Source organism: Acomys russatus, chromosome X, assembly GCF_903995435.1.
Source record: "Acomys russatus chromosome X, mAcoRus1.1, whole genome shotgun sequence".
Classification (NCBI taxonomy): domain Eukaryota; kingdom Metazoa; phylum Chordata; class Mammalia; order Rodentia; family Muridae; genus Acomys; species Acomys russatus.
The window spans coordinates 89,325,177-89,339,758 of record NC_067169.1 but is presented as its reverse complement, the minus strand read 5'-3'; the positions used below and the strand labels follow the sequence as shown (position 1 = coordinate 89,339,758).

The window sequence follows — 14,582 nt, the reverse complement described above, 5'->3', positions numbered from 1 at the left end:
GGATGCCTCCCCATCCCCAAGGCAGGGTCAGAGAGGCTGAGTGGGGACCAGGGCGAATGCATATCCACAGGATCAAGGACATCTGGAGGCAGAGTAGGAGCTGAGTCACTGTCCCCATTTCTAGGTAGTTTTAAAATGGTCAGTGGCAGTAGCTAGTCTGGGTTGGCTCTCACAGCCCACTCCTAGATTGGGTCCACGGCAGCTTTGGTATGGGTGTGGTGTGTTCCTGTCTTGACACCTGCAAATCTGAGAGCTGAGGGAGTTAGTGATGCAGGTTGGGAAATTTCAAAAAATTTTATATACATTTTACATACACATTTATATTATTACACATATATTCAATAAACTGCCTACAGCAAGAAGAACTGTGACGCAATCAGGAGTTATATAAATGTCACATTCTTAGTGTTTTGGCTATATGTATTTGACAGCCTTGAAGAAAGCATCTTTTCTGTCTTGGTGCGTCTAAAATTCTGAATGTAAATCAATCTCCATCACATCTTATCAGTAAGCAGCTTGGACAATTTGTGTGTGTGTGTGTGTGTGTGTGTGTGTGCAATGTCAGCTCAAGAACCGCTAGAGGTATTTGTGACCCTACTCTCAGAGTTGCCGAGTCCTTTGGGAGCAGGGAATATAAAAAAGACAGTAACCACATTTACACAGTGTGCTGTGTACACTAAATAGTACATTCGGCAGAACTAAAGTCTTATTTGTTTCCCAGGCCTGAAGATTGGGAGTGGTACTGTGTGTGAAAGTTTCAAGTTAATTCTCTGTGCAGGTAGAAAAAGCTACCAGGCCTGAATTGCACACAGTAACCAGAAAGTATTTCTAGGCATGTTTAAATGGACAGGACCTCTGTTTTGTGTCAACACGGGGGCCTTGGATCCCTGACAGAGGTTTTTCCAAGAACACAATGAAAGGCTGTACTAGCTTGTGGGGTCAGTATTGGCATCCTTGGCACCACCGTATATCCTTGCAATAATTCTTGTAGAACAGGTTTGTTTATTTGTTTGTTTGCTTTGAATCCAGACAGGTTACTTCAAGAGGTTTAAGGATTAGACTGGGACCTGTCACATCTGGAATTATTTTCCTATCTGTTTTAATCAGGCAGTCTTCAGAAGTTATACATTCCATGTCTGTCTGTCTATCTGTCTACTCATCTATTGTGAAACATACCTGTTAGGGGATAATGAAAAGGGAATGGAGACTGTGTCTTCCCAGAGGGCAGCTTGTTTGGCTGAAGGTTTGCCAGTTGGTTTCCCTGACTCACTCGACCCTGACTCTGTGTGAGCCTAGCAGTGTACCACTGCTACATCTGGGTCCCAGACCATTTATAGGAGCTGGAAGATTTGGTCTCTGCTTTTAAATTTCTTTGCCCCCTGAGGTAAGCAGGCCCCTTTCTTTGCATATGGTTGTTTTGAGTCTATTGATGTAAGGGGCTAGTCCCCAATTGTAGGCTTCATCTCCCATGAGTAAAAAAGTTCCATATCTGAACTGGGGAGTGAATTGTTCTTTTAATCTGGCCATGAGGAGGGAGTTTCTTTTTATAATTTATCTGAAGTCATGGAGGGGCTTTCCCTCCTCTTCAGGCAAGTGTGTGGCTGGATAACATACCTTTCATCTTGTGGAATGAGGAGTGGGGCTGGATTTTCCTGGAGTGGACATATTGGAAACTGTTCATGCCTGGAATGCAGCCGACTGGAGTGTGGTGAGCACCCGGACATGGCTGTGGAGTCTGACAGAGCTGACTGACAGGACCAGCAGGTGTGCATTGCAGTGAACATGTGCCAGTGTGGGATGGAATCAGGTGGTCTTGCCACTGCCTCAGCAATCTGAGGTGCTAGCAATTAGAGCCAGCAGGGGGCAGACAGTATCATGGTCAAAATTATATACTCTGTGGAATTCAATGGTGGTGCTTTCCCAGTGTCTGTGGACTTAACAGTCTTTGCAGGCTTGTGTGGGTCTCACATTGGAACTGTATAGATCCCATGACCAGAAGAGTTTCCTAACCAGGACTTGGGGGGTGGGGCTATATGTGCCTAGCCCTGTGTGGTGTGTAGGCAAGGCTAGAGAAGACCATCTTCTCCCTCAAGCAGGAATGGCTGCCTGGCTGGTTGCCTCACAGTGATTTAAGTCTTTTTTTTTTTTTTTTTTGGTCATCACAACTTTTTTTTTTTTTTATTTTTTTTTATTTTTATTTTTTTTTATTAATTTATTCTTGTTACATCTCAATGTTTATCCCATCCCTTGTATCCTCCCATTCCTCCCCCCCCCCATTTTCCCATTATTCCCCTCCCCTATGACTGTTCCTGAGGGGGATTACGTCCCCCTATATATTCTCATAGGGTATCAAGTCTCTTCTTGGCTACTTGCTGTCCTTCCTCTGAGTGCCACCAGGTCTCCCCCTCCAGGGGACATGGTCAAATGTGAGGCACCAGAGTATGTGAGAAAGTCGTATCACACTCTCCACTCAACTGTGGAGAATATTCTGACCATTGGCTAGATCTGGGAAGGGGTTTAAAGTTTACCTCCTGTATTGTCCTTGGCTGGTGCCTTAGTTTGAGCGGGACCCCTGGGCCCAAATCTGCCTATCATATTGTTCTACTTGTAGATTTCTAGGACCCTCTGGATCCTTTTATTTTGCTGTTCTCCCATGCGTCTCTCATTTAGAGTCCCAATAGGATGCCTTCCCCTCTGTCCCAGTTTCCTGGTAAGTGAAGGCTTTCGTGGGACATGCCCCTTGGGCTAGTATGCAGATATAAGTGAGTATATACCATTTGATTCTTTCTGCTTCTGGGTTAACTCACTCATTATGATCATTTCTAGCTCAATCCATTTATCCACAAATTTCGGGAATTCCTTGTTTTTAATAGCTGAGTAGTATTCCATAGTGTATATGTACCACAGTTTCTTTATCCATTCTTCTACTGAGGGACACTTAGACTGTTTCCATGTTCTGGCTATTATGAATAAGGCTGCTATGTACATGGTTGAGCAAATTTTCTTGTTGTGTGCTGGAGCATCTTCTGGGTATATTCCAAGGAGTGGAATAGCTGGGTCTTTAGGAAGCCCTATTCCCATTTTTCTGAGATAGCACCAGATAGATTTCCAAAGTGGCTGTACTAGTTTGCATTCCCACCAGCAATGAAGGAGTGTTCCTCTCTCCCCACATCCTCGCCAGCATGAGGTGTCGCTTGAATTTTTGATCTTAGCCATTCTGATGGGTGTAAGATGGAATCTCAGAGTTGTTTTGATTTGCATTTCCCTGATGACTAAGGAGGTTGAGCATTTCTTTAAGTGTTTCTCAGCCATTTGATACTCCTTTGTTGAGAATTCTCTGTTTAGTTCCAAGCCCCATTTCTCAATTGGGTTATTCGGTTTGGTGGTGTTTAATTTCTTGAGTTCTTTATATATTTTGGATATTAGACCTTTGTCAGATGTAGGGTTGGTGAAGATTTTTTCCCAGTCTGTAGGCTGTCGCTTTGTTCTCTTGACAGTGTCTCCTGACTTACAGAAGCTTCTCAGCCTCATGAGGTCCCATTTATTAATGGTTGACATTAAGGCCTGGGCCGTTGGTGTTCTGTTCAGGAAGTTGTCTCCTGTGCCAATATGTTCCAGGCTCTTTCCCACTTTTTCTTCTAAGTGAGTTAGTGTCTCTGGTTTTATGTTGAGGTCTTTAATCCACTTGGATTTGAGTTTTGTGCAAGGTGACAAATATGGGTCCAGTTTCATTTTTTTACACATAGACCTCCAGTTAGACCAGCACCATTTGTTGAAGATGCTATCCTTTTTCCATTGAATGGATTTGGCTTCTTTGTCAAAAATCAAGTGACCATATGTGTGTGGATTCATATCTGGGTCTTCGATTCGATTCCACTGATCAACCAGCCTGTTGCTGTGCCAGTACCATGCTGTTTTAAGTACTATTGCTTTATAGTACAGTTTGAGATCAGGTATGGAGATTCCTCCGGAGCATCTTTTATTGTACAAGATTGTTTTAGCTATTCTGGGTTTTTTGTTTTTCCATATGAAGTTCAGAATTGAACTTTCAATGTCTTTAAAAAATTGTGTAGTTATTTTGATAGGGATTGCATTGAATCTGTAGATTGCTTTTGGTAGGATGGCCATTTTTACTATGTTAATTCTCCCGATCCATGAGCAAGGAAGATCACGCCATCTTCTCAGGTCATCTTCAATCTCTTTCTTCAGAGTTTTGAAATTTTTTTCATACAAGTCCTTCACTTGCTTAGTTAGGGTAACTCCTAGATATTTTATATTGCTTGTGGCTAATGTGAAGGGTGTGGTTTTCCTAATTTCTTCCTCTGTAAGCTTGTCATTTGTGTATAGGAAGGCTACAGACTTTTTTGAGTTAATTTTGTATCCAGCCAATTTGCTGAAGGTGTTTATCAGCTTTAGGAGTTCTCTGGTGGAGTTTTGAGGGTCACTTATGTACACTATCATATCATCTGCAAAGAGGGATAATTTGACTTCCTCCTTTCCCATTTGGATACCCTTGATCTCCTTTTGTTGTCTTATTGCTCTGGCTAGAACTTCGAGTACTATATTGAAGAGATATGGAGAGAGTGGGCAGCATTGCCTTGTTCCCGATTTGAGAGGAATTTCCTTGAGTATCTCACCATTTACTTTGATTTTGGCTATTGGCTTGCTGTATATAGCCTTTATTATGTTGAGGAAAGTGCCTTGTATCCCCGATCTCTCTAAAACTTTAAACATGAATGGGTGTTGAATTTTATCAAATGCTTTCTCTGCATCCAAGGAGATAATCATGTGGTTTTTTATTTTCAGTTTGTTTATATGATGGATTACATTGATGGATTTCCGTATATTAAACCATCCCTGCATGCCTGGAATGAAGCCTACTTGGTCATGATGAATGATATCTTTGATGTGCTCCTGTGCAAGGCTAAAAACAAAAAAGTAATCTTTTGCCACTTCAAAGCATCTAAATTCTCAGTCTTCTTGGAAACTTTTTACCTATTGCTGAAATTTCAGTTACATGCTTTTAAAACTATTCTGCTTGCTAGAATCAACACCAAGTGGAAACTAACAAATTACTCCCTTGAAACATGTCTGGGGATCAAGTCTATAGGGACTCCCTATATGATCCAGAAAAGACATAAACTCAGTATGGACAGTATGTGTTTGAACCTGTAAAAAAAAAAAAAAAAAAAAAAAAAAAGTGGGAAATGGCCACCCTGATCATTCATTGGATGATAGACACATCACTCTTCCATTTTCAGCAAATGAGTGCAGACTTTATAATGCAAAGGGAAGAGGAAGTGGCTCTTGGCTGATCCTTGGCAACACTGGCCCCTATTGTCTTCCACACAGCTTCCTTTCTCTTCTGCTTATGGAAGGAAGTTTGGGTTTTCTGTTCCTGAGATTGTACATCCATCTTCCCATGGCACTCCTCAGATGACACTTAATAGAATGCTAACCTATAGGTTGTCTCCACAGCACCTACCCAGCCTACTCAACCCTCACAACTACCTTAGCCTCCACCTCATCTTTTTAAAGATAGATTTATTTATTTATTTATTTATTTATTTATTTATCTATCTATTTATACAGTCCTCTGCCTGCAATAGGGCACCAGATCTCATTATAGATGGTGTGAGCCATCATGTGATTGCTGGAAATTGAACTTAGGACCTTTGGAAGAACAGGCAGAGCTCTTAACCTCTGAGCCATCTCTCCAGCTCCATAGCCTCCACTTCTTCTGGCAGCCTATCTTCTTTTTCCCCTCCTGCCCCTATCCACTCAGCCCCCTTCATTACCTCAGTCCCCATCTCTTACCTCAGCTCCTCAAACATTTTCCCCCTGGGTTCCTCTCCGTCAGCCCCTACTACTCACCCCACCCCGGGCCTCAGCCCCCTAACCCTCATGTAGGTTTTCATCATTATTATCAGATCCCCTCACCTCAGCTTCTACTTCTGACTTCAGCCATTCCTTCACCTCAGCCCCAAAGCTAGGGCTCTAGCTCTCTCTCTCTCTCTCTCTCTCTCTCTCTCTCTCTCTCTCTCTCTCTCTCTCCCTCCCTCCCTTTCTCCCTCTCTCTCTCTCTCTCTTTCTCTGGACTCCTCATCCATCACTTTTACTCTCATCAGCTCTTTTTAAGGCCCCCCTCTCACTTCAGGCTCTAGCTTTCTTTTCAGCACCTTCACCTCAGCTCTAGCTACTCACCTTCACCAGTACCCTTCAGCCCCAACACCTCAGCCCCTCCAGCCCCCTTAGCCTCAGGCATGCATTATCTCAACCTGAATCCAACACCTCAGTTCACCACCCATCATAATTACCCCCTACATCTCCTGTCAGCCTTTACCCCTCATCTCAGCTGGCCTGGGACATCAGCCCTCACCTAGTCTCCATCTACTCTGCAGCCACCCTTTGCCACAACCCCACCCTTCACCTCAGCCCTCACTTCTCCACTTGGCTCTCACCCCTCTCCTCAGACCTCCTCTCACTTCAGTCCCCCTTTCAGCTCAGCTCCATTCCTTTCAGCACACTCTCTCATTTCAGCTCCCTTTCACTAAACCCCACTCGTCTTCTCCACCCACACCCCATCACCTCAGTCCTTACCCCCTTCCTGAGCCTCCAGCCTTCACTTCAGCTTTCCTTCTCACCTCAGCTACCATCAGCTCCTTTTCTTCACTCAGCTGTCATTTCTCACTCAGCCTATGGGCTCTCCTCACCTGCAGAGAGCATGGCATAGGCAGGCACCATCTTCACTACAGTAACTGTTTTCTTCCTGGTCTTGGTGGTTGCCTATTGATATCATGGCTGCCCCAGAGGAGGGAAACTGGGCCCTATGGAGTAAAAATGCTAGGTGGGCTGGTGAGTGTTGATGTATAGTTAGAGACAGTAATGAGATAGGCTGAAGTTCCAACTAGGCCGCATAGGATTGGTGATCTGGGAAGCCAAGTTGCAGAGTAATAGAAGGTCCCACAGGTTTGAGAAAGGCCTCAGGGAAGAATGAGGTGGAGTTGCATTTGCCCTGGTGAGAGATCAAGAGAGATGTTTTGCAGAAAGAGTGGGTTACTATTTCTCGAAGGGAGGACGCACCCAGGATCCAGATAGAACATGACCTAGTACCAAGTTAGAGTGTAGACAACATTCAGATCCCCACGGTTCGCTTTCTTTCCATAGTTTTGGAAATTTTCACTCCATTCTGCACCTTTTCTACTACACAACATCTTTATTTGTTCCAGTTAATCCAGAGGTTAAAAATGATGGGTGCTCTGTGGAACAGTGAAATTCAAGGTCTAGGCCTACTCCTGGGCCTGATCATGGGCTTGAGCCTGACGTTTAGCCTGGAAGTTCCTCTAGCCTTCCCCTTGGGACTGTTCTTGTACATCTGTCTTGGCCTAGGCCTGCAGGAAAAGGCTTCTGCAGTCACAAGACACAACAAGGCAAACACAGACAAGGAAGCAAAAAGAAGCAGATGCAGCTTCTACTGCCTAGTTTTCTGTGAAGTCAGCAACAAAGGAGGAAGAAAGGGAAGAACAGGCAGAGGAGGGTACGTGTATACTGATCACAGATGTAAGGGGTGAGGGACCACAGGGCCAACTGGATGCTGGCAAGGCACTAAGTGGTGACAATGGAGGGAGGCAGGAAGAGGTTCATGGGAGGGTGTCAGGGAGGCATCCTGGCTGTAGACTCTGCATAAACAGCAGCCTTTGTGCCTACCCCATCTTTTGGCCATGTTCAGCTCTGGCCTAGGCCTGGGGACGTGGTAGATGTTCTTTTCTCTAAATCTGAAGCTACGGAGAAAAAGCCATGATCTATAATGACTTTTAAATTTCCAAGGGAGCTGAAATTCCAAGTGCCACCTGTGAGCCCCCAGTTTACTGTTCATGGAAATAGGTGTGTGTGAGGGTGGGGCAGGTACATGGGAGAAAATGCAAAGAAAGCAAGCCTCAAGGGAAAAACAAAACAGCAGATGTGTTTCTCGTTCTGAGATCTTGTTTTTTGTTTTGATTCAAGACAGGGTGTCTCTGTATAATCTTGGGTATCCTGGACTCACTCTGTAAACCAGTCTGGCCTTGAACTCCCACCCACTTTTTTTTCCCCAAGTGACATGTGCCACTGCCCCTGTTGTGCAGGAGACACTTAAAAAATTACACCAGAGGTAAGTGCAGAGATTCCTCAATACGCTCACCCAAAGCGGCAAAGCAGGCTGCAGAGGCCATGAGGTCTTTGCTGTCCCTGACAAGCACTACAGAAGCCAGGAGTGTGAAGCATGCTGGCTTGTCTCTTCAACAGAAGGCAGGTGTATATCTCTTTTCCACTCAGAAACCTGAGTCTGCTTGTGGTTAATAGCCTGGTGATCTGTGCCACCTGCCGGGCCAGGCAACACCCAAATCTCCCAGGCTATTATGTTTACCTCACACCCTCCCCCACCCAGACCTTCATCCTTACTTTTGTTTCTCAGTAAATAGAACCCTTCCTTAGGACAGAGGTCAAAACGTACTTTATCTCCTGGTGCCCTCCATACTGTCTGTATGACTGAAACTGCACTAGACCCTAAACCCCTACTCTAGGCAACCCATCCTCCTGGTACAGGTCACATGTACACTGTAAAGCAGTTTCTGTGCCGTTAGGACCAAATCTTCCTTCTACACGTGAAATTGAGATGACAGTTACCCAGAAACCTTCCCCCAAAATTGTACTGTACTTAGCCAAGTCTAAAATAAACTGCTCAGGGCAGACTCTACAAGTCTGAACCAACACCTGCTGATTAAGGCATGCTGGGAGAGGATCCCCTTCTTGTCTCACAAGGATTATTACTGTGCCTGCCATGGCTTTTGCAGGGATACCCATGATGGTCCACACCTCTCTGTGTGGGAACTGCAGTCTCCTGGGGGGCCCTTCTATTTGCACCTGGACTCATCTCACAGCCCTAGGTTTGACTCTACCACACACAAGCCTAATCTCATCCCCCAAACTCTGACACAGTTTCCCCATCCTAGAACTTCGCCAAAGTATTCTATGGCTACCAGGCACCCACTGGGACAGTCCTATCTCAACATCTTCCACTCATAAACATCTTTTTCTTTAGAGGAAGGTAACACCTAGCCTCATCCTGCCCCCAGAAGTGTGATGCTTTCTCATAGGCTGGAATAGCACCTATACAGGAGAAAGGCCCAGCTAGTGGGCCCAGCTGGTGCACTTATACCACTCTGTGGGGGGTGCCAGGCACATATGGTAGGTTGAAACAGGGATCCACTTAGATGAGGTGACCATGCTTCACCACATCCCCCTGAGAGCCATCTTCCCCTCAGAGGGTTATCCCAGCTGGCTAGGCCCAGCGTCCGTGAATGGACCTTCTGGGAGGTACTGCAGGGCTGTGTCCCATCAGTACACCCTAGGTGTCAGGGACTCCAAGGAATGTCAGGTGTTCTCCCTTGGGCTTCTAGCTCTGGAACAGGTGGCTGCGGTGGGCAGGGGAAATGGTGCTGCTGGGGCACAGAGGCCCATGGATGGTAGAAGGTGAGGAGAGAGGGGCTTGTTGTCAGGACATAACCCACAAGGGGCAGGGGCAGTTAAAGCCATAGTAGAGGCTGAATATGCAGGTGAGACTGTAGCTGACATGCATCCTCTGAGAACTGGACTGCCCCGGTGCCTGGGTATGTAGAACACAATGACCTTAGATTTGGCCTTCTCTTGGGAAAGCCATGAATGGACTGGAATTCTTAATTCTTGCCCTACATGGAGTCAGAATGAGGAAGGAGGGAGGTGTCAATAACTCCTATAACTTTTAAAAGTGAGAAGGATTGAGTTGTACCGTGTTTCTGGCTTTTACAGCAGGAAGGTTCACAGCACAGAGGGAATATTTGGTTCCATTTTAAAATCTTCTTCACTTTCTCTTTGGCGTGTGTATTTGTACATTTCTGTGTGTACCTGAGCGGGAAAACAAGAAGCTGACGTCAGGTGTCTTCCTCATTTGCTCTTCACCTTAGTTTGTTTAGACATGGTCTCTTGCAGAACCCGGTGCTTGCCAATTCAGATCCACTGGCTGGTCAGCAAGCCCCAGGGGTTCTGTCTCTGCAGTCCTACTCCTGAGAATACAAGTACCTGCAGTAGGCCCTTTACCCGGGTAAGAGCCTACTGTGTGCAGAAAGGAAAGGCAATACTTAACATCAAGGACTCAGGTTCAGCATTCTCCAGTGCAACGGGAAGGAAACAGGTGCTGGGAATCCAGAGGCACTGGCTGGGGGACACAAGGGAATTTACAGGGATTCAGCAGAGAACAAGGGCACAGTGGCCTCGGCCACTTATATGGTTGTACTTCAGGGTCCACAGAGGCGCCGATTCAGTGCCCTATCTCTGAAATACACCAAGGACTGTGGTCCAAGACGGGCAAACAGGACCTTCTGGGCAGTGTGGCCTGGCTGCTTCTCATCAGTACACCCCAGGTGTCTGTGACTCCAAGGGATGACAGGCCCCTCCTTCTCCTGCAAACACCTGAAGGCTCTGATCTCAGGAATCTGAGCAAAGCTGAGATGGTGATGTCTGCTGCAGACAGTCAGCCCACAGGGTTGGCAAGTCTTTCTCATTAACTGTATGAAGAATCTGGGGGGTTGAGAATGGCTGAGAGTGCAAAGTGCTTCCTTTATAGTGGGAAACCTGAGTTCATTACATTAAAAGAAAGGTTTTATGGACGGTCATGTTTAATCTCAGCACTGGAGTGAAAAACACAGGAGGATCAAAAGAGGTGCCTGGCCAGCCATTCTAGCCCAATCAGTGAGCAACAGGTTCAGTCACAGATCCTGTCTCAAAAAGTAGAGGGGAATAACTGAGGACAGCAGATTTTGACCTAATTATGTACAACATGTACATACACACACACACACACACACAGAGAGAGAGAGAGAGAGAGAGAGAGAGAGAGAGAGAGAGAGAGAGACAGACAGACAGACAGACAGACAGACAGACAGACAGACAGACAGACAGACAGGCAGGCAGGCAGACAGACAGAGACAGACACAGAGACAGAGAATGCATTACACTGTGGTCTTTGAAATCAAGCCATCTCGAGGGTCACATTTCCCTTCTCTGGCTCCAACGACCAGCAATAAAACACTCTTCTCCTTCAGTGTTACTGAGTGAAGAATGGGGTAGTGGCAGAAAACAGGGGAACCCGGGCCCCATCCATAACACCCTAGAGAGAAGACAGAGAGGAGGACAAGGAAGTATGGGGGAGTCTGAGCCAAGGCTTCAGGAGGAACCTGGTGTGCTGTCTGTGTACTTAGGGTCCCTGCAGAGAGTGTTAGGCCAGGTGCCTAGCTAGCCAATACACCATACAGGGCTGGTGAGGTTCCAGGGAAGCACACCCACAGGACTTCTGGGTCCTCTGGCTCAGGCCAAAGAGGGCTAGGCCTGGCCTGAAGCTAACAGGATCCATAGAGCCAATCTAGACACCTGCAATGTCAAACAAAAAAGTAAACATTTATTTCGAGGGAGGGAAAGAAAACGCTCACCCCAGCCCCAGTGAGGAGCTTTCACAGTCCCCATAGCATGCCCCACAGTCTCCTGGATGTTCCTCTTTGTGGGGTGCTGCCTGTCTCCTGTCTTGGAGAGTTGCAGGGGTGATGGCTGAAAGGAGGGTGGTCCCTTCTAAGAAGTGGGACCAAGCGCAGGAGGGGCGCTGACAGTCCAAATCCTGGCTGCTGACCTCTTACTGGCAGCCTTTAAGATAGTCTTGTCGAAGAGCTCTTTCTCGCGGTAGTGCACAGGTGGGCCGCGCAGGTACTTCTCTTCTGCATCCTTGTAGCTGAGCTCCTCCAGGGCAGCGATGGAGCAGATGATTGCTTCTGGAAGGAGAACCTCCATGGTAAAGCGCACTTTGTCTCCTCTTGTCAGGGAGAGTAAGGCCTCATCTGCTTCCTTGGCTAATTTTTGCAAATGGCTGGCCACCAGATACAACTGGTCATCATCCTCCAGGTAGGTCTCAATGCAGAAGACTTTCCTTTTAGATTTCCGGAGGTTATCTAACCACTTGGACTGTGTTCTGCCCTTCGCGATGTCCAGTAGGTGCTGGTCGGCCCCTTTCCTCTTGACAATGAAGTCTACTAGCTTCTTGTTGCTTCTGTCCCATGCAGCCCTCATGCGATCAGGCAGGAGTTTCTTGTGGGGCCCCTTCCCAGCCAGGGCTGTCTCCTCTTCCCAATCTTCTAAGTCAGCATAGCTCACCTTGGGAAGTCAATGTGCAGGTCGCCCTCTTGGATGGCCCTCCTTAGCGGGTAGCTGGCTCGGGCGTTGTAGTAGTCCATAAAGGAGCCCAGGGAGGAGCCGCAGGCCAGGTTCTCTCTGTAGTGATTGATCACTGAAAAGCACCAGCCTATGCCCTGGCCGTACACTCTGCTGGCTCTTCTCAAGAGCGATATCTTCTCCCTACAGTCCAGATGCTTCAGCTTGTGGAGAGGGACACGAATACCGCTGCGCTCAAGTTGCATGTTGCCTTCGATCAACAGCACCCTTGCCATCTTGTCGTGTTGGCTGATGCTCTTGACCACCGCTGGCCAGAATGGAAGGTCCTGAAATTTGAACCAGACCAGCATTCCTCGTTCAATGGTATTCGGACCCTGGGCAGAAGAAGCCCCCATGTTGGCTTGGCTGTCTTCTTGAGTCGCGGCCCCTCTCCTCTGGAACCTGGTGCTGGCCGCCTTTGAGTGCACTTGAGGTTCCAGTTCCGGGACCCTGTACAGGGGCCACAGCATGTGGATCTTCCTTTTTCTGCTAGCAAGGCGGAGCGACCTCCTCAGCCTCGGGATAGGAGGCATGCAGGCTGCAGATGCCTCCTTTGCATCTGCCTTCAGGGTCCCTGGGCTGGGGTCCTCCTTGTCCTCTGGGAAGGTGGTCTTCCCCTGGGCTCCAATAGCCCGGATCTCTAGGCCTACACGCTGTGCTCTTGCTTGTGGCTTTGGGGCTATGGGGGAGGTGGAGATGCGCCTCTTCCTCCTCCTTGGTATCCCAGAGGCAGCCTGCTGCTCATTTTTAGCCCAGGCGCCCTCCGTGGAGGCTGGGGCACTCTGAAGCCTGTGCTTGGATGTGCTCAGCTTTCTCTTCCCTGGATTACCAGCAGCTTTCCCAGCAGGTGCTGGGGACCTTGGCCACACTCTGCTGCCTCTTAGCACAGTCCCTTGTTTTTCAAAGTGAGGGGACCCAACAGCACTGTGTGCCTGGGCTTCCCCCCCTTGCACATCAGGCACATTCTTTGAGCGCATCACCACAGGACCCCAGGCAAGGCGCCCCTGCTTCCCAGGACTCCTCTGGGAGAGCCCTTGGCCTTTCTGGCTGCATGCTTGGAGGCAAAGCTTCTTGGGCGGGCTGCAGCTGGAGCTGGCCTGCTCTTCGGGAACCTTTGTAGCCTCCATGCTGGTTCCTTGGCCACCTGCCTTTCCTCCTGGAGACAAGTGCCTTCCCTTGGCCAGATCATACAGTACCACCTTGAGGACTCTCCTGTATACCTTGGTCTGCCCTGGCGAGCCACTGCCCTGTGACTCCATTCCTGCCAAGGAGGCCATGATTAAGATTTCAGACTTGCTTAGGGGCTTCGCCCCAGTGCTCCTCACTCTCCTCTTCTCACCCACTGGCAGGATTTGCACCTCTGGGAAAGGTACCCCTTTTCTCTTACTATGGGCTGAGGTCCTGGTTCTCAACAAGACCCTTGAAGGTCACAGCTGACCCTGCCTCAGAGCACATACTCTGCAGAGTCCATGGTGACTGGACTCTGGGGCTGTGCTGATCACCAATGACAGGGTTGCCCCTGGCTCCTTGACTGCCTGTGGGTCTTCTCTGGCCTGGCTGCCCTGCCTGAGGTGCTGGCCTCCCTGCAGAGTCTGGTGGAAAAGCTTGAACTGACTTCTTCGCTCAGGGTGATGTGGTGGGCATGGGCGTATCCTGGAGGGAGGGAGAGGGAAACAGAGCTGCATGAGGAAGGAAATCGCCTTTAGTGGACATGGGGGCATCAACTCAGTGAGGTGAGTCAAGGGAAATCGAGGGAGCTCACAGAAGTCTGTTCTCCAGGTGCAGGAGAAGATAAGGAAGGTTTCCTAGCCTGTTCACCAAGCACTCATGACCATTTTATTCCCCACCCTGAGGCTGGGGTGGTGCACTTCTTCCCAGAGAGCTGGGTGTCTTTACAAGGCTTGTATATTTTCTTGCCCACCCATTCAGTACCTTAGGGCTCCCTGGGATGCCCTTGAGAGGGGTGGGGGGTCGGAGAGGGGGAAGCCTCATTGGATTCCTTCCTAGGGAGATAGTCCTGCTCTGCCACTGACCCCCCCACACACACCATTCTGGGAAACCTGTAGACACCTAGTGCACCTGCCTTCCATTCTTGTGGGATTCCTGGTTGAGCAGCAAGGAGGTGGAGAAATCTTCGTTGTAATTTATGAAACATGGCAAGTAAGGATGGCTGCTAACAGCTCCTGGCCCCACCCCCTCCACCTCCTCCAATCTTTTGGTTCAGATCTGTGGTTTCCAACACCATCCTGGACCTCATTATGGGACCAAGTGTCCACGGGGCACACTTGGAGAGAGCCCCCAAGAGAAAGCAC

General features: G+C 48.1%; 1 pseudogene; it reads right to left on the bottom strand.

Moving 5' to 3' along the window:
- Window positions 1–11,637: 11,637 nt before the first annotated feature.
- Window positions 11,638–13,741, bottom strand: LOC127185386 (PWWP domain-containing DNA repair factor 3A-like; annotated as a pseudogene).
- Between the last annotated feature and the right edge of the window lie 841 nt (window positions 13,742–14,582).